We start from the raw sequence: 17,712 nt of genomic DNA, 5'->3' as shown, positions 1-17,712 counted from the left end.
CCCAATCAAAATCTTGGAAAAGGCTGTAAGCAGATCTTTATCCTGCTTTCTGGAGGAACATCATTTACTGGATAAGGATCAGTTCGGTTTTCAGCCCGGGCATGGGACGGAGTCAGCTCTGTCCACTATGATAAACAACTTACGAATACGGGCCGACAACGGGAATGTCACGGTTTTAGTGATTCTCGATATGTCGGCCGCGTTCGACACAGTGAGCCATTCAATCCTTTTGGAGAGGCTGGAGAAAATAGGAGTAAAGGGACGGGCCTTGCAATGGCTGCGGCCTTATCTGACAGGGAGACAACAGGCAGTAACCTTGGCACCATTTACATCACGCAAATCGCCTATTGCCTATGAAGTTCCGCAGGGCTCTGCCATCAGCCCTACTCTTTTTAATATTTATCTGCAGCTGCTTTTTCCCATTATTAAACCTGGTCAACTACGCGGACGACACGCAATTGGCGTTGTCCTTGGAAGGAAAACAGGCAGTCTCTTTGGATCTAGTCCAAGAGTGTATGCGTCAGACCGCAGATTGGCTGCGGAGGAACTCCCTGGAGTTCAATGGAGGGAAGACCGAGGTGCTATACTGTTCACCGGCCAGGCTGCCTTTGCATACACCGGTGGAATTCAGGCTTACCCCTGAGGAGGATCGTCTGGCTCAGGCCAGTACGATACGAAAAATGCGGGTCCTAATAAATAAGAACCTCCAGTCTCAGGCAAATAAGACAGCCAGCGTGTGCTTTGGTCTGTTGTGCTTGTTACGTCGGATACTTCCAATCCTTGGTAGTAAGCAGCAGAGTGATGAGCAAACTGGACTATTGCAATTCCTTGTATCTAGGGGCCCTTCAGTACATCTTTCAGGGGTTGCAAAGAGTCCAGTCTGCCCATGTCCTGAGAGAGCTCCACTGGCTACCAATTAAGGAAAGGGTTCTCTTTAAATCCCTATGCCTGGTGTATAGAGCAATACACGAGATGGGTCCAATCCCGTTACAGGAATGGTTCGCCTGGTATATTCCTCGGAGACAGCTTCGCTCTTCTGGTACCATTCTATTGGTAATTCCGAGATTTAAACGTTCCAGGTTGGGGGGAGGGCCTTTAGTGTGGTTGGGGCTCAGTTGTGGAATGAGCTTCCACAGAAGATTAGACAGATTGACTCTCTAACGGAATTCAGAAAGAGCCTAAAAACTCGGCTCTTTCTGAAAATCTGATCCTTCATAATAGTAATTTACCTCGTCTTAGTGGCACTGTGAACCGGACGCTTCACGGGGGCAGGCTTCATCTTGAGCAGCAGCATCAGTAGAACTGGGGAGACCGGACCGCTGATGGTGACGCGGCCGGTCTCAGACTACATTACCCAGTATTCCCGGCGCTCCTAGGGCTGCAGGTGGAGGTGATCAATTTGCGGCGCCAGGAGGAGCTTAAAGGGTCGCTGAGCCTCCCGCGGCGCGGGACGCGGCCGCGGGCGAAGCCCGGGCAAAGGGCGGGCCCTCTGTGGCACTCGATAGCACAAGGGGCCGGGTCGGGCTACCCCTCTTGGTTTTGTGAGCTACTCAGCAGCCGTGAACATTCTGGTCACTTCATCTTAGGGAAGCAAGTTTCTGTATTTTTCTAATTTTTGTGTTACCCAATCTTGTTCCAGTCCCAGTGATAATTTCTTGGTGTGCATAATTTAATATTGAACTGGGATATTCTCCCCTGACTTTGGCGTCATTGTTCTTCCTGTGTAGTAGGCTGCATTGGCAGTTTTTACCATTGGAGTTATAGATCATCTTAGTATGTGACAATGCCTGCACCCGGTAATAGCAAACAGGAGGGTCCAAACCAGTATTACCTAGTCTGACGGCGATTGATCGCATGCTACAGAAAACGATTGGGGTGGTGGCTAATGCCATTGAGCATACGGAGCGACGCCTCTCACCTCCCCCCTCATCCACGATCAATATTTCTGGGACTACCATAAATTCACAGGATTCATTCCTGGCCCCATCATTTGTATTTCTCCCTGGGACAAACCTTACTGTAAACACTCGTCATAGCCCCCTCAACAGTGAAAAGGTCTCTACATTATTGCAGACTTCGCCAATTAGACTATCTTTGTCCCCAGCTATCAATAGTAAACGTTCATCACTGGGGAGGATTACAGAAGTTGTTACCCCCCGGTGCAGAATGGGGAGCATAGCTATGAGGGTGATATTAGTATCCCACTTCAGTTACGTGATCAGCCTATTGAGCTGACCAGGGTTCCTACTCATGAAGTTATACGTCCCTCACCCCCTTTTGGGGATCTATCACAAGAGGGCCTATTGTTACCTCCCCCCCTTGAGGGCTCACCTGCTCCGTTAAATCAGGAAAAAAAAGAGGAAACGCAGGGGAAATAAACAGTTTGGTAGAAGTGCAAAGACGGCAAAAATAGTACAGAGCCCGTTGAGGAAGGCTAAATCTCAAGTGGGTGCTCACCTACCTGACAGGGAAAGTGGGTTAGTCCATAACTCCCCCCACTCACAGTTCCACTCACTGTTTATAGAAGAACTTATGGGGAGGATGGAACATCTTGTTAGGTCTTTAACACTTCTCTTAGTACACAGGGTTAAAATTATCTCAGAAAAACTGGGGGAAATCGAAAACTCAATAGAGAGGAACACTGACCAGTTGAAGGAGCTAAATATAAGTAAGCATAAAGATCCCCCATCTAGGCCCTCTGCATCCTCCTCCTCTGCAGGGAAAAAGCAATGTAAGATAATAAACCCTGAACCTGAGGGGGTAAGTAAGCCCTCCAGCACTACAGCCAACATGCCCGTAAACTCAGAGAGTAATCTAGGAGTTGGACAGGTAAAAAAAACAACACACGTCCAAAGGGGAACTACCCTGTTGGAAGACAATAGGCCTCCTCCACATTCCAATAAACAAAGGGCACTAAGGAGGAATGTAGATCTCCCTCCGCAGGTGGCCCCCTTTGTAGTCATCTTAACCGGGGTGCCTGAAATAGAGAAGGGAAAGATAGAAGATTATCAAACCCTGAAAAACAAGGTTGTCCATTGGTTCGTTAACAACAGACCGCTTCCAGCTAACTTAAATGGGGAAATACTACATGTTAGAAGGGTAGGCTGGCTGGGTCACAGACCTATGGATTTAACAGGCGATGTGATCATTTTTAATATCAAGGATTCCAGGGTAGTCAAATACATTGAAGACTGGTATGACGATGGAAGTGGGGAAGGAATCTCCACCAAGGCCCTAACTTTCTTCTATCCCCAGTCGCTAATGTTGAGAACACCCCATCCACCCTCAGTGCCAATGCCACATCAGGGTGACCACACCATGTTTCCATTAAGACCTAAATATCCTACACACAATCCCCAGCCCACGCACTCTAATCAATTTAGATCAAATCACCTGGCGCGTGGGTATGTAGATAGGCCCCTTACTCATACTCATCGGGCCCGAGGCTAAGATATGATGAGTATCTTCCCCATTGGCCAATCCCTACGTTCAACCGGTATGGTGCTTTTTCCGGTTTAGACGAACAGGACTGACTCCTTAATTCAAATAATGGGGTGGTGTTATCTCCTCTCAAGGCTAGGCACGTAAGGTTAAATACTGCTTTGGGGTTCACATATTGTGAGAAGGGTGGCGGTCCAATGTTGACTAATGGCTCCCCCTTGATGCTTCCTCTTGTAGGTACTCAAGTTCATAGTACTGTAGGCATTTGTAATTCTTCAGTGTTGGTCGGTACAGAAGGGTCTTGCAGTGATGTTATGCCCTACTCATTGAAGAAGTGCCTTAACAAATCTCTGCAAATGGGCAGTCACACACCTGTTACTAGGAGGTTGGATGGTGATCTAACTTCGCTGAAGATGGATCAGGACTCTCTACCTATTACCGCTAGTCCCACCCCTATCCCCAGTACTCTCCGCCCTTTCACCCCTATTTCAGTGGCATGCCTGAGGGAGCCCCTTAAACAGGCTATGCCTATGGCAAAGGTTTCATCATGGAACATAGAGGCCTTGAATCAAAACTTGCTCTTCCTGACTGGGGAAGCTTTATTGACCAATCAGATATCTGGTCATTTCAGGAAACCTGGGCTACACTACGACATTTCGTACAGGTTTCTTAAATTTTTCTAGACCAGCGGTGAAGGGCGCTAGAGGTAGACCTGTGGGAGGCCTGGCAATCTGGGGTCAACATGAGGGGGTGACAGTGGCAGAGATCCCGATGGATAGTCTAGACATGATGGCTATCCGGGTAAGCTCTACAAAGGGTCTGGATATAATTATTGTGAACATTTATATGAGGGGTATCCAAGGGGGTAAATGTTCGCCGGTTGCACATGTACTGGAGGCCTTCTTGAGCTCCCTACCTAGGAGTATTAACAGGGTGGTGATGGGAGATTTTAATACTTGTTTTGAGCCTCTGGGTTTGGATGATGGTAGGCTTTCAGAGGTAGAGGATTCATTGTGGGGTATTCCGGGGCTGGAAATCCAGCCTATTAAGAAATGGACCCAAGCAGCCCTGTTTATGAAGGGTCTTTCACTGGATCAGGGTATGCGAGCTGTTAATGGAAGACTGAAGGGGCAGTAACTTATGACAATGGTAGGTCTGATTCTCACATTGACTATATTCTGGTAAACTTAGAAATGTGGTCTGGCTTGATAGACATGGTGGTCGTATGTAGAGTAGAAAGTGATCACAACCCTTTAGTCCTTTCTATTAAAGACACTAGTTTTGTTGAGTCTATTATGGCTGAAACCCCCCTGCCATAGGTTATCCTAGCCAATAACGAAAGAAGGGTTAGTTGGCCTAAAATAGTTTTAAATGAGGAGGCTATGTTTCGAATTATTATTATTATTATTTCGAGTTTTGTATAGCTCGTAGTTACCCTAGAGCATCCCAGCGCTTGTTCCAGAGCAACAGAAAGGTAGCCGTCACGCGTATTCAGAGGCATCAGTTAGGAAAGAGGTGCATTTTGAGGAGTTTGCGAAACCGGAGAAGACAAGTCTCCGAGCGCAGACTCAGGGGGAGTGCGTTCCAAAGAATCGCTGTGTTCACTGAGAATCTTCTCCCCCCCCGTACATGCCTTTTTAACTTTAGGAATTTTGAGCAAATGTTTATGATCTGAGCGCAAGGCTCTATTGGCCTTGTAGGGCACAACTAAGTTCTTCAGGATAGGAGGTCCCTTGTCCTGAAGAATTTTATGCGCAATGCAAAGGGACTTAAATTTGACCCTTTCGCGCACCGGGAGCCAATGAAGCGCCTTCAAGGCGGGTTTAGCTGACCGCGTCATTGAGGTACTCTTAAGAAGCCGTGCTGCAGCGTTTTGAATCTGTTGGAGTTTGTTGACCGTTGCTTCAGGGGCACCGAGAAAGATAGCATTACTATAATCCAATCTTGATACGATCAGCCCCTGAATAAGCAGCTTTCTGGATGGCGGTGGAAGGAGGGGCAGAACTTTCCGAGCTGAGCGGAGAAGACCAAAGCAGACTCCCGCCATTTTTTTCGTTTGGGTCCTGAAAGAGAGATCTTGTTCCAGCCAGACCCCGACACTCTTAATCTCCTCCTTTGGACTCGGGAGCTCGCCCACACAACTGGGCCAGATATTCAGAGGGAGTGAGGGTCCTTTGTGTCCTAAAAGCATTATTTCGGTCTTTGAGCCATTCAGCTTCAATGCCGATTCACACATCCAAGTATAGACTTTGGACATGCAGGAGTGCAGCGTGTCTGGACTTTTAGCAAGCTGGGATAAGGCGACCACCAACTGAGTATCATCAGCGTAGCTCACAATTTTGATCCCAAATGGGGCGACCACATCCTCCAGGGGGGCCATATACACATTAAACAATGTGGGGCTTAGGGATGAGCCCTGTGGCACACCACAATGGAGGGGGATTGACGCTGATCGTGCGCTGCCTTCCCATACCTGGTAAGTCCGGTCGCTAAGGAATGACGTGAGCCATTTCAAAGCCGTCCCTGTCACTCCTACATCTGACAGCCGTTGAATTAGTACTTGGTGATTAACAGTGTCGAAAGCCGCACTGAGATCCAGGAGGATCACTGCCGCTGATCTTCCCGAATCCAAGATGTTTCTGGCTTCCTAAACGACTGCCAGAAGAGCGGTGTCAGTGCCCTGACCCGGCCGAAAGCCTGTTCGCGAATTACGCAACAGGCCATTGGACTCAAGAAAGTGTGATAGATGTTGATTCACCAACCTTTCCGCAATTTTACTGAGTCCAGGGAGCAGAGAAATAGGCCTGAAATTCACCAGATCCGATGGATCTAGGTGAGGCTTTTTCAGGAGGGCTTTCACAACTGCTCCCTTCCAGCTCTGTGGCACCAGACCCCGTGCAAAGGATGCGTTGATTAAATCGGTAACAGGGGTGGCAATCGTGGTTCCTACCTGTTTCAGGATTCTCATAAGGACCGGGTCGCTGGGGGAGCTGCTCTTAATAGTGACCAGCACTTTAAGGACCTCGTCCGCTGACGCTGGTCCAAAGGCTTCCAGGTACACGGGGGCTCCAACAGGCTGCCTACTGGCATCTGCTCTCTGGTCAATCTGGGGCAGGGTACTTAGAATGTTCTCTATTTTGGTGTGAAAATAGTTCGCCAGATCCTTACATTTGTCTCCTGGGTTGTCATGAGCTAAAGAGGGCTCGGGAACTCTCAATAGTTCCTTAACCACTAGGAAGGTTTCTCTGGAGGAATTCGAGGAGTTTTTAATTCTTTCATCAAAGAATTGTGCCTTAGTACGGCGAAGAGCAGATTTATACGCCCTTATCGCGGAGCGGTATTCATTTCTATTAGATTTGCCCCACTCCTTCCTCCATACGCGCTCAAGCTTCTTACAACCCTTCCTAAGAATTCTCAGCTCGGGCGTATACCAGGGGGCAGAGCCCATTCTCTTCTCCCTTTTTGAGACTGTTCTTTTAGGGAGGATGGAATCGAGTGAGCTGGTCAACCAGTTACCGAGGTTCGCATCTGCCATTACCTGGTCCAAGACTGGGGGGGCGCGAACGTTCAAGTTTGAGGATCGAATTCTCAACCGACAACCTGGACCAGGCTCTTTCCAGAGTACGAGCACTAGGAAGAGATGTAGCCATGGCCTCAATTTGCCAGGTGAAAGGGACCAAAAAGTGGTCTGACCACGGGAGAGGGTAGGAAGGCATAGCCCTTAAAAGGGGCACGTTTTTTAAAAAAAGGGTCAAGCAAATGGCCCTTGTTGTGTGTTGCTCCAGAGAATTAAGAGCATGCTTACGGCCACACTGACCAAAATCCATGGTTTTGGGCAACAGTGTGAGCTTATAGCTAATATCCGCACCTTACATAATGACCTCTTTACAAATCTCAAATCAATATTTGTTAAGAGTATTACACCTAGTACTAGAAGTAAAAAGCTGAGAACCCACTCTTGGTTTGACAGTGCATGTAGACAGGCCCAAAAAGCGTTGCATACAGCCATAAAATCCAGAGTGCAGGAAACAATATGTAGCTGTAGGGCCACATATAAAGCTGCCCAGATCTCGGCTAAGAGGAATTGGGGTGAGGCACGTTGGAGGGAACTGCTGGAGGCATGTCAGGGCAATAACATGATCAAATTCTGGCACCATCTTAAATGGGGCAATCGCCCTCAAGATGTTGTCCCCTCTAATTTTGTGGAGCCAAAGGAATGGGTCATGTATTATGGCAATCAAGTGAACTGTAACATCACTGTCACTGTGCCACCTACTATCTGTGAGGATGCCCTGGTTTTTACCCCAACAGAAGTAAGGACTGTCTTAAAGGCTATCCCGGGTGGCAAGGCACCGGGTCCAGACAGCATTCCGGCAGACATATTCAAACAGGATCAAGACCTCTGGGTCCCCTACATTATTTTGTTAGCCAACGCTTTGGCGAAAGAAGCAAGTGTACCGGAATCGTGGTTGGGGGCAGAGATCCTTCCTATCTATAAGAAGGGCGATCGCTCTGTTCCAGGTAATTATCGACCCATCAGTCTTATCGATGCGGTTCAAAAGATTGTGGCTCGTCTTCTTCTAGTTAGAATCCAGTGCTGGATATCAGACTATGATATTTTAACGCCCTTACAGGCAGGTTTTCGTCTACACATGGGGACCCTAGAACAGGTATTTAGATTTATGTTATTATATTGGAAGGTGGTACTTTTAGGGGGGGGGGTCTTCTGTTTGCAGCCTTTGTTGATCTTAGGTCCGCTTTTGATTTAATGCCAAGGACCAAGCTGTGGGAAGTCCTATTGGGGCTAGGTATGCCAAAAGAGCAGGTGACTTTACTTATTAACATGCACGCGAATACATACGCTAAAGTCAGATGGGGTAAGCCAGGCGAGGTTACTGATAGATTTGAGGTCGCCAAGGGGGTTAGACAGGGGTGCGTCTTGGCTCCCACCCTGTTTTCATTGTTTATTAATGGGGTGACCAATTATTTCTCTAACTTTCCGACGGACGCGCCCTCTCTTGCTGGGAGGAAAATTCCCCTCCTCATGTTCGCTGACAATACGCTCATTATTTCCAAAACGAGGCAGGGCTTACAGTCAGCACTGTCTCGTTTTGAGCTTTTCTGCAGTGAGCATGAGTTGAAGGTGATGTTGGGAATGTTGGAAAGACGAAATGTATGGTTCTACGGGGCTGTAGAGCTGTTAAGGCAAAGGTAACAATGAGTTGGGTTATTTTGGACCAAACAGAGGTCTTTACATACTTGGGCGTTACGTTGAGTGAGAACCTAAGTTGGAAGCCTCAGTTGGACCTCTTGTCCCTTAAACACGCCCAGCTTGGGGGTACTATATTGAAGGAGCACTCCAATTCTCTAACTAAACCCCTGGCACCCCTGGCCAAAATCTATGGTTCAAAAATAATTCCTTCTATTCTATATGGTGCAGAACTGTGGGGTTACAGTGATCTATCAAGATTGAAGGTAGCTCAGAACAAATTTTTCAGAATGGTCACTGGCCTCCCTCAATCCAAGCCTTGCCTCCCCCTACAGTATGGCCTGGGAATGAATCCTATAGAGGATGTAGTTCGGTATAGACCACTGGCGTTTTGGCGGCGCCTGTGGACTACACCTGAACTATCCATGTATGCGGAGGCTATTCTTGAGGTAAGGGGCATAGAGGGGGCCTATAGGGTTCCATGGTTCTCATTCCTTAGAGCGCTACTGAAGGATCTGGGATTGGAGGGCCTTTGGGTAGACCCAGCTAGTGCCACCTTCCCATCCAAAAAAATCCTTAAAGAAATGTACTGGCGCAGGATCATGGAGAAGAGACCATCTTTAGTGGGGGGTTCTACGATGACTTCGGTTTTTCTAGTTATTAAGGATGTCCCGAGATATGAAGATTACTGGGACATAATAACCAAGTCAAACGACCGGAAACTGTATCATCAACTGAGAGTGGGCTCGCTACATGTACGTGGGCAAACACACTCTTGGAACCCAGAAAGTAGTGATAAATGTCCTTTTTGTGTAACTGAAGTAGAAAATATTGAACATCTACTGTTCTGCTGTCCAAAGTATTCACTACCCAGAAGAGTCTTGTTAAGACCAGTATGTTGTTCGTTGGGCACTAGATCTGCTATTGCTGCCAGTAGGATTTTGAAAAGGGACACTACTGCCTTTATTGTCATCGGTGTGGCAAAGTTCATTAGCTGGGCCTGGTCTATACGTTTTCGTAACCTTAGTCACTGAGTCATAGCTTTTTTGTCATCTGTTTTGTAATTGTGTATTGTCGTATGTCGTGGTCATGGTCTTTTTCTGTCTAATTTAATGCTGTTTTACCCAGGTTTTAACGTGTATTGTATTTATTGTCTTACCCTTTTTATGAAATGTATTTTATGTTTGTTGTATATTGTCTTTTATGCTATATCTATACTACTATTATAAAGAGAGAACTTGCACCTTTTGGCCAGGTAAACTCGGGAACCACAGCACCAATCACAACACCCAATACAGCGTTGGAAAGGGCAGTTGCAGCAGAAGGACATAGGCTATACATTTGTACAACATATACATTACGAAGGGCAAACAACATTCCGGAGAAAGTAGTTCCTTGTGGGCGTTGTTCTCAATGTGGGCGGTAACATTGGCAGAGGGGCATGTCCCATTCGCTCGGTTTCAAGCACTCAAGCACACACAAAGCAACAGATTCTGCAACCACACACAAGCACACACACAACACAGCAACTTCACCACTGCAACCACACACAAGCACACACACACTCAACACAGCTACTTCTGCATGCACGTCCACTTCAGGAGCGATAAACACCTTTTTATGCACATAGCCTTGAGAGCATAAACATCGTTTTCCTTCAGGAGCATAAACTTAGTTTTCCACAAATGTGCATTAAAAGAGGTCGGCAAATTCGATAATCACTGCCTCCGTAAGGGTTCCGAGCCAAGATAAACAAAGGGGCACAGCTTCGACCAGAAAAGGAACAGTAACATCCAATCGCGTAACACTCTTGCCCGCCCCTTCCACCAAACAGCCATCCAATCGCAGCACAAAACCTTCCCACACCGTTTTATACATGTAGCCTTCTGGAGCATAAACATTGTTTTTTTCAATATGTGCACAATCATGGCTGTTAGCACCAGGCCGGCCGGGCCGGCCGCAGGGGGCCCGGGGTCCGTCCCAACTGAGAGGTAGAGGCTGGCTGCAGAGCTCACTGGTTTGCGGGCGGCAGGTGCACCGGAATCATGGTGCTCGGCTGGCTGGCAGCACTACAGATCGCACCTTCAGTCTGTTGCAGTGGGGCTAAAATATCTCCCCTGCCAGTAAATAATTATTTCCGACCCAGGGCCGGTCGAGGGATCGTGCTGGAGCCTGTGTCTGACGGAAGGTACAGGCATAGTGAGGCTGCTGCTCATTGCAGCTGTACAGGTCTCTGCAGTACTAATGGGCCCCTTTTCTGTCTTGGTATACAGAGACTCGAGCCTTTTAAAAAATGGAGTATAAGTGTCGAGACAACACCCTCAGAGAATCAAAGAGCAGGACCACTAATGTCAGTCATGCGCAACAATTAAAAGTGTGCAGTAAGTCGTGACCAGTGAAAAACAGACCGGAGCAAGTGCCTCTGTGGAAGGAAGGTAGGCCCAAGAGAAGCGGGTAGTACAGAGCGTTGTTGGGATTTTTGGAACAGCAACTTACACTGCGTAAGCTAAGGCTGAGTGAGTGCAGGTGCGTAGCTGTTTGCCAAAAATGTTTTCATTTTTCATGACGGATATTTAAAGGCAAGGTGAAATTTTTCACAACTGTGTGAAAATAATGCTTCATCTGTATTTGCAAGGCGGCCTCTATCGAGTAAAATGACTCAAAATTAACGTTTTCCGATCAAAGCAAACAGTGCAACCTGGTGAGAGAGGGGGAGAGGGATAATGACAGAGAGGAGCGGGCTAGAGAGTGAGCGCATGAGAGAGGAGAGGGATAAAAAGAGACAGACAGGAGAGGGATAAAAGGATAGGAGAGGGATGAAAGGATAGAGAGGAGAGGGATAGAGAGAGAGAACAAGCAAGGGGGAGGGGAATAAACACAGGAGAGGTCTAGAGAGTAAGCGCGTGAGAGAGGAGAGGGATAAAAAGAGACAGACAGTGTGTGAGAGAGGGGAGAGGGATAAAAAGAGAGGAGCAGGATAAAGAGAGAGGAGAGGAATAAAGAAAGCAATAAAGAGAGGGAGAGAGCGAGAGGGACGGATAAAGGCAGGAGAGGGATAGAGAGCGTGTGAGAGAGGAGAGGGATAAAAAGAGAGAGAGGAGAGGGATAGATAGAGCCAAAGCGTCGTGGTCACACACAGAGGAAAGCTTGCATTGTGAGATATAGTTGCAGTAGTAGTTTATTCAAAAGACTGACGTGTTTCGATTGGAACACTCTTTGTGGTGTTATTTCTGATATTTACATGTGTTGATCGTCTTCATTGCTTAATTTTGTCTGCAAGAAAGTGTCACTCATAGTCGTTGAAATGTCACTCATAATTACACTGAAATTATGAAAATGTCACACATGGCAATCTGAAACCTTGGCAGCTATGCTTTCACATTCTACAACGAGGCATCATCTACGCTCATTAAAAGCCATTACCGGACTCGCGCACTGTTGTTGGAAGGTGCTTCACAGGGGGCCAGCCAGGGAAATATTCAGGAAAAGAGCAAGTCTCATTGCACGTTAATTCACGGCGCTTTACTACCGTCTAACGTTCTTGCAAGGGGGAAGCTAAAAAAACGTGCTCAGAACACTCCCTGTAAACATTGCTGGCAGGGCCACGAACGCGATAATAAATAAATCAGCACTACTTTCACACAAAAAAAACTCAGAGGCCAGGGGAACATCCAAACGCTCAATTCCACAAGCCTCTTTTACATTCCACAACGAGGCCGTATAAAGCTGTTGCAAGGGCCTGCACAGGGGGCAGCCAGGAAAAAAAAAAGCACATTGAACAGGGGGCAACCAACCAACAGTTACATTTGCAAGGGCCTGCACAGGGGGCAGACAGGGAAAATAAATAGGCACATTCAACAGGGGGCAGTACCGAGAAATATTAAAAGCTTCATAATATTTTTTCACACATTACTTTTCTCCCCCGGACAACGTCGGGACGGGCTGCTAGTATCAAAATAAAGACCTTTTTGACTGACTGACTGATCCTTCATGCTCTATCTCTCTGTTCGTTGTCATGATGATTGTGTGTTCCTATATCTGAGCGCCTGGATAGCCGTAGGGTGGCAGTAGCGCTATATAAGCACATATACAATACAATACAATACAATTTGTGTGTCCGTGCGTGTTTACTGCTATATATTACTACAGTGCAAAGGTCAGTGTCACCATTACAGTGTACCTGACATGACATTTTTAAACAAATGCACATGAAACATCGCCCTAATATAAACCATATATGCAGATTGTAGATTGGAATTTATTACAATTGTTGAGGATGGGAGTGGGATCACCTGTCTTGAGTCATGGCCCCGCCTCACACTCAGCAATGGTGATAAATCATCCTTTCTAAACGACAGTAATAGCTGATGCACCTCCCCAATTTTAACATTGTGTTGAATGACCCTAACTACTGTAATTTAAACACATATAATTTTTTTTCGATAAATAAAATCTAGGATTTTAAAAAACTTAAAAAAATAGATTTAGACAAATTATACTGTCTAGGCAGCTCTTCAAAAGATGTAAGGCATCCACCAATATCAAAAAAGTCCCCAAGTTGAACAATGCCCTTTGCCCTCCAACCCAAGGCAACACTATCCCAGAAAATAGGGGGAAGAAGCTTTAGGGAATTTGTAGAGGTATACCAGGCCAATTGCTCCACTGCACACAGCTTTCTAATTCTTTTCCAAACATTGAAAGTGGAAATCAGCACCTTAAACCTTGTTTGTTTGTAGTAGCTGCCATCGATTTGTTTGAAAAAACATTGCTGTGCCTCTGGTCCCAGCAAAGTCTGAAAAAGGGGGACTCTGGGATATTTCCAATAACTTCCCACGTCAATAAAATCTGCATTCTTAGCAAAAACAAGTATAAAAATAAAAAGCAAAATCCGGAATAGCTAACCCCCCACGTTCAATTGGTAAAGTAAAAAATCTCATAGCCCGTCTAGCAGCCGCGGCCGGTAGTGGGGGGTACCTGCCGGGTGGTGACGTGGGGATGGGGAGGGGCAGGGTGAGGGGTAGTAATGTATGGATTATGGACCTTAACAGGTAAGTAAACATATAAATAAATAAAACTAATTTCGTTGTGTGCACTGCATCACCAAATGCAATGCAGTGCGCCCAACGAAATTAGTTTTATTTATTTATGTTTACTTACCTGTTATGGTCCGTAATCCATACATTACTACCTCCCACTCTGCCCCTCCCTCTCCCTACATCACTGCCCAGCAGGTACTCCCACTCCCGCCACGGCTGCTGTCTAGGTTTGCCGGACGCCCAGAGAAACTCAGAACATATGGCTGAGATACCCGCCACCCCCTCTCAACACAATCCCCAAGAATTGGGAAACCGGAAACAGTTCTTGAACTTTTGGAAGGCGGGAAGGGAGTTACCCTTCCCGGCCGTATTTATTAAAATATGAAACAAAATAAAACATTAAAATAACAGTTTCATATTATGTACAATTTCATTTCCACATTACGATGTTTGGCTAACCTTAACAGATCTCTAATACAAAGGTTCTCCTAGCCGAACTAACATCCTACAAAACATTTGACTTGAAATTGTACATCCTAACGTTAAGGGCCAACGGCAAGGTCGTAACCGGTGTCAGATCCCTAAACCAGAAATACCCCCCTCACTTGTGAGAGGAGCGACCGCACAGAGGCGTACCTCAAGTGCATCTACCAATTTCCCTTTGTACTTGACGGGGGCCCCAATAAACTCGACGCCATTTAACGGTCGTTCGAGGACTCGTGTGAGGTGTCTAAAAGGTAGCGTAAACCCCCTCCCGCACCCCACACAACTTACCCATCTGCCGTCGCAGATGTCCTGGCCCCGGGAAATTCCCCAGGAGGGGCCATAGCCCCTCCTATCCAGGAAGGGGCCTTGACCACCTTTCCTTTCCTTCCGACGGCCTCTCCTTAGACAGGACCGCCTCCCCGTTGAGGGGCCAATTGGCCACCTCCCCCGAGCGCTCCCATCCGTAATGGGTGACGCCCCCTCATAGGGATCTTCGAATTACTGCTCACCGATCATGACCTTACCGCCACAGGCCGGATAGTTGACCGGCTATCCGGACCCCCCACAAAACACTCCTACCTAAAGGTCATGCTGTAAACTCCTTAACCAGGCTATGAAGTCTCCTATGAGTAACTCGTTCCCCACCCGGGACAAATGAACACCGTCCCCCAAATACATACTGTCCCCTTTGATACAACCATGCGACACAGAATGCAGTGTATTTGAACGAAACAATCTACTCACTTTGTTATTTATCTTCCTTACTGAATGATTTAGTGCAGTAACCGAAATAGCCCCCCGCCACACTTTCCGTGGGATCATATGGGACCATGCAATTGTGCACCCTGGAACTCTTCTTGCCAACCAACTTACTATGGAAAGCATTGCCTCAAGAAGAAGTCGTCTACCAGTGGCCACCAGATCGTTACCCCCAAGATGGACTATGATTATAGACGGCGGTGACCTCGTCCGCTCTAACAAACCCTCAAAAAAGAATTGAAACTGGTCAATACAGAGCCCGCCCTTTCCGTAGAAGGACACCCTGTACCCGTATTCCCCAGCCACGTGACTCATATCACCTGCTTCGAATACGTCCGCGGCACGCCTCACATATGAGTGGCCCACGACCCACACCTCCTTATTCGCAGACGGTGATTTCTGACCGCTGGTCCCCAGGAGTCGGGTCGACTGTACAGTCCGCCCCGCTTCGTAAGCTCGCGTAACTGAAAATCAAACAGAGACAAGAAGCGTGAGTATATCATTACAGCTTCACAACATGTGCAACCGCACATACCTTTTATAACAGTTAGAGGACCAACGCCCCACACGTTTTACTTGCTCCACACTCAGACCCCTGGCTGTAGCCTCAGTAGCAGCCCCTATCCGAAAGGAATGGGTCCCGAACTCGCCGGGGTTCAAGCCCGCGGCCGAAATAGACATCGCAAGCACCCTCTGGAACTGAAACCTCGTCAGTGGGGTGGCGTCAGCGTGTCGCAACAAGGTCCCCCCCCATGCTGCCACCCTCTGCGCTAAATATTCCTCTACGCACACCACAGGGCACATGGAAGAACCGGGGATCCTCTGAATGATTACGCAGTCCCCGATTGCACCCTGATCGGATTTGGACCTAACAAACGAGACCGTCATCGTCTCCCCCCTGACCTGAATGTGCTCCCGGCACAGTCCCCCCATCGTATCCCGCTTGTTCTTCGCCACTAATTCGCTTACCCGCATAGCCCCATGGAATGCTAGTGCAAATGCGGCTCGGAACAATACCGCTTCATACTGGGATGAGCACGTTGCCGGGAGCACAGACAATAACCGGGTCAGCCTGTCCAAACCTATCGGGTGCCTCTCATCTACTCTGCGACCCTCAAGGCGTTGCCACCCACGTAGCGCTTTCTGCACAACGAAAGACGCTGTCGGGTCCTGGATCCCATGAGCCTTTGCCATAAAGGAAATGGCGGCCCGATGCCTCTGGGCCGTAGCTACTGATTTGCCTGCCTGATGTAAAGAGAGCAGGAATTTCACTACAAACTCTTCCTGACCCCAAAGCTCCCCCCTAGCAGTACCCAAAAAGGCCCAATAGGAACGGAACGCCCCTTCATATGCCTTCCTCGTCCTGGGTGCTAAACTCTCTCCCACGAGGTTTTGTAGTTCGGGGCACCGAGAGACCAGAGAGCTTCGGGAAAGGGTGCCGCCACCGGGTCCGCTGTGGGCAGAAAACCCCAGAAGGCCTGCATACGGAAACGAGAAAGCGCATCAGCCGCTTGGTTCATCACCCCCGGCACATGTCTTGCCCTAAACAGTACATTCAGTTGCATGCATAACAACACAATTTCCTTGAGCAGTCTCAGAATCAATTTGCATCGTGCTGCCTGACTATTGATACACTCCACCACGGTCATGTTATCAGACCAGAACACCACAGAGTGATCACGGAAACCCCCAGGCCACGTTTTCAGGGCCACCAAAATAGGAAAAAGTTCGAGAAAAGCAATGTTACTCGTCAACCCGCACTCATGCCACCATGACGGCCATTTTTGAGCCGACCATTGTGTACCAAATATGGCGCCAAAACCCATACTCCCCGCCGAATCTGTCCAGAGCCCCAGCTCCTCGGAGGACACCGCTGGTTTGTTCCAGACAATTCGACCATTGAAATCCACCAGAAATGCCAACCAAATGCGCATGTCCTGGCGAACCTCTGCCGAGAGTCTCGTGCGGTGATGTCCTTCCTTCAGGCCGACCATGGATTGTGCAATCGAGCGGGAAAAGGGGCGCGCCATCGGTATCACTCTTAGGGCAAAATTCAACTGACCCACAACCTGTTGCAATTGATGCAGGTTTACTTTTGTTGCACGAATACATGTCTCAAGGGATAATCTGAATTTCAACACTTTTTCCTTGGGTAATCGAAAACAACCTTCCACCGAGTCGAGCTCGATCCCCAGAAACTCGATCAAGGTCGAGGGACCCACAGTCTTACCTGGCGCCAATGGCACACCAATTCCATTCATTAAGACACAAAATTCATGTAAAGCCTGTCCACACTCAGGATCCCCGGCTGCCCCCAAAAACAGAAAGTCATCGAGATAGTGCATAACATGTTGAAAACCTGTCTTCTTTGTGAACACCCACTGCAGAAAACAACTGAACTTCTCGAAATAGGCACATGAAATCGAGCACCCCATTGGCATACATCTATCCATGTAATAGCGACCCTGAAACATGAAACCAAGAAGACGCTGATCGTCTGGATGTACCGGGAGCAACCGGAACGCTGACTTGATGTCTGATTTTGCCATCAGCGCCCCGGGCCCCAGGCGATTCAACATGGCTACGGCCTCATCGAAAGATGCGTACCGCACCGAACACACTTCCGGGTCTATCGCGTCATTCACGGAAAGACCACGTGGGGCTGACAAGTTATGTATCAGCCGAAACTCACCCGGGTCCTTCTTGGGGACCACCCCTAGAGGAGAACAAACAAAGTTAGCAACCGGTGGTAAATCGAATGGACCGGCGACACGACCTCGA

The sequence above is a fragment of the Lissotriton vulgaris genome, chromosome 2_1, assembly GCF_964263255.1.
Source record: "Lissotriton vulgaris chromosome 2_1, aLisVul1.2, whole genome shotgun sequence".
NCBI classification, from domain to species: Eukaryota; Metazoa; Chordata; class Amphibia; order Caudata; family Salamandridae; genus Lissotriton; species Lissotriton vulgaris.
The sequence above is the reverse complement of the archived record's forward strand: the minus strand, read 5'-3'. Positions refer to the sequence as shown.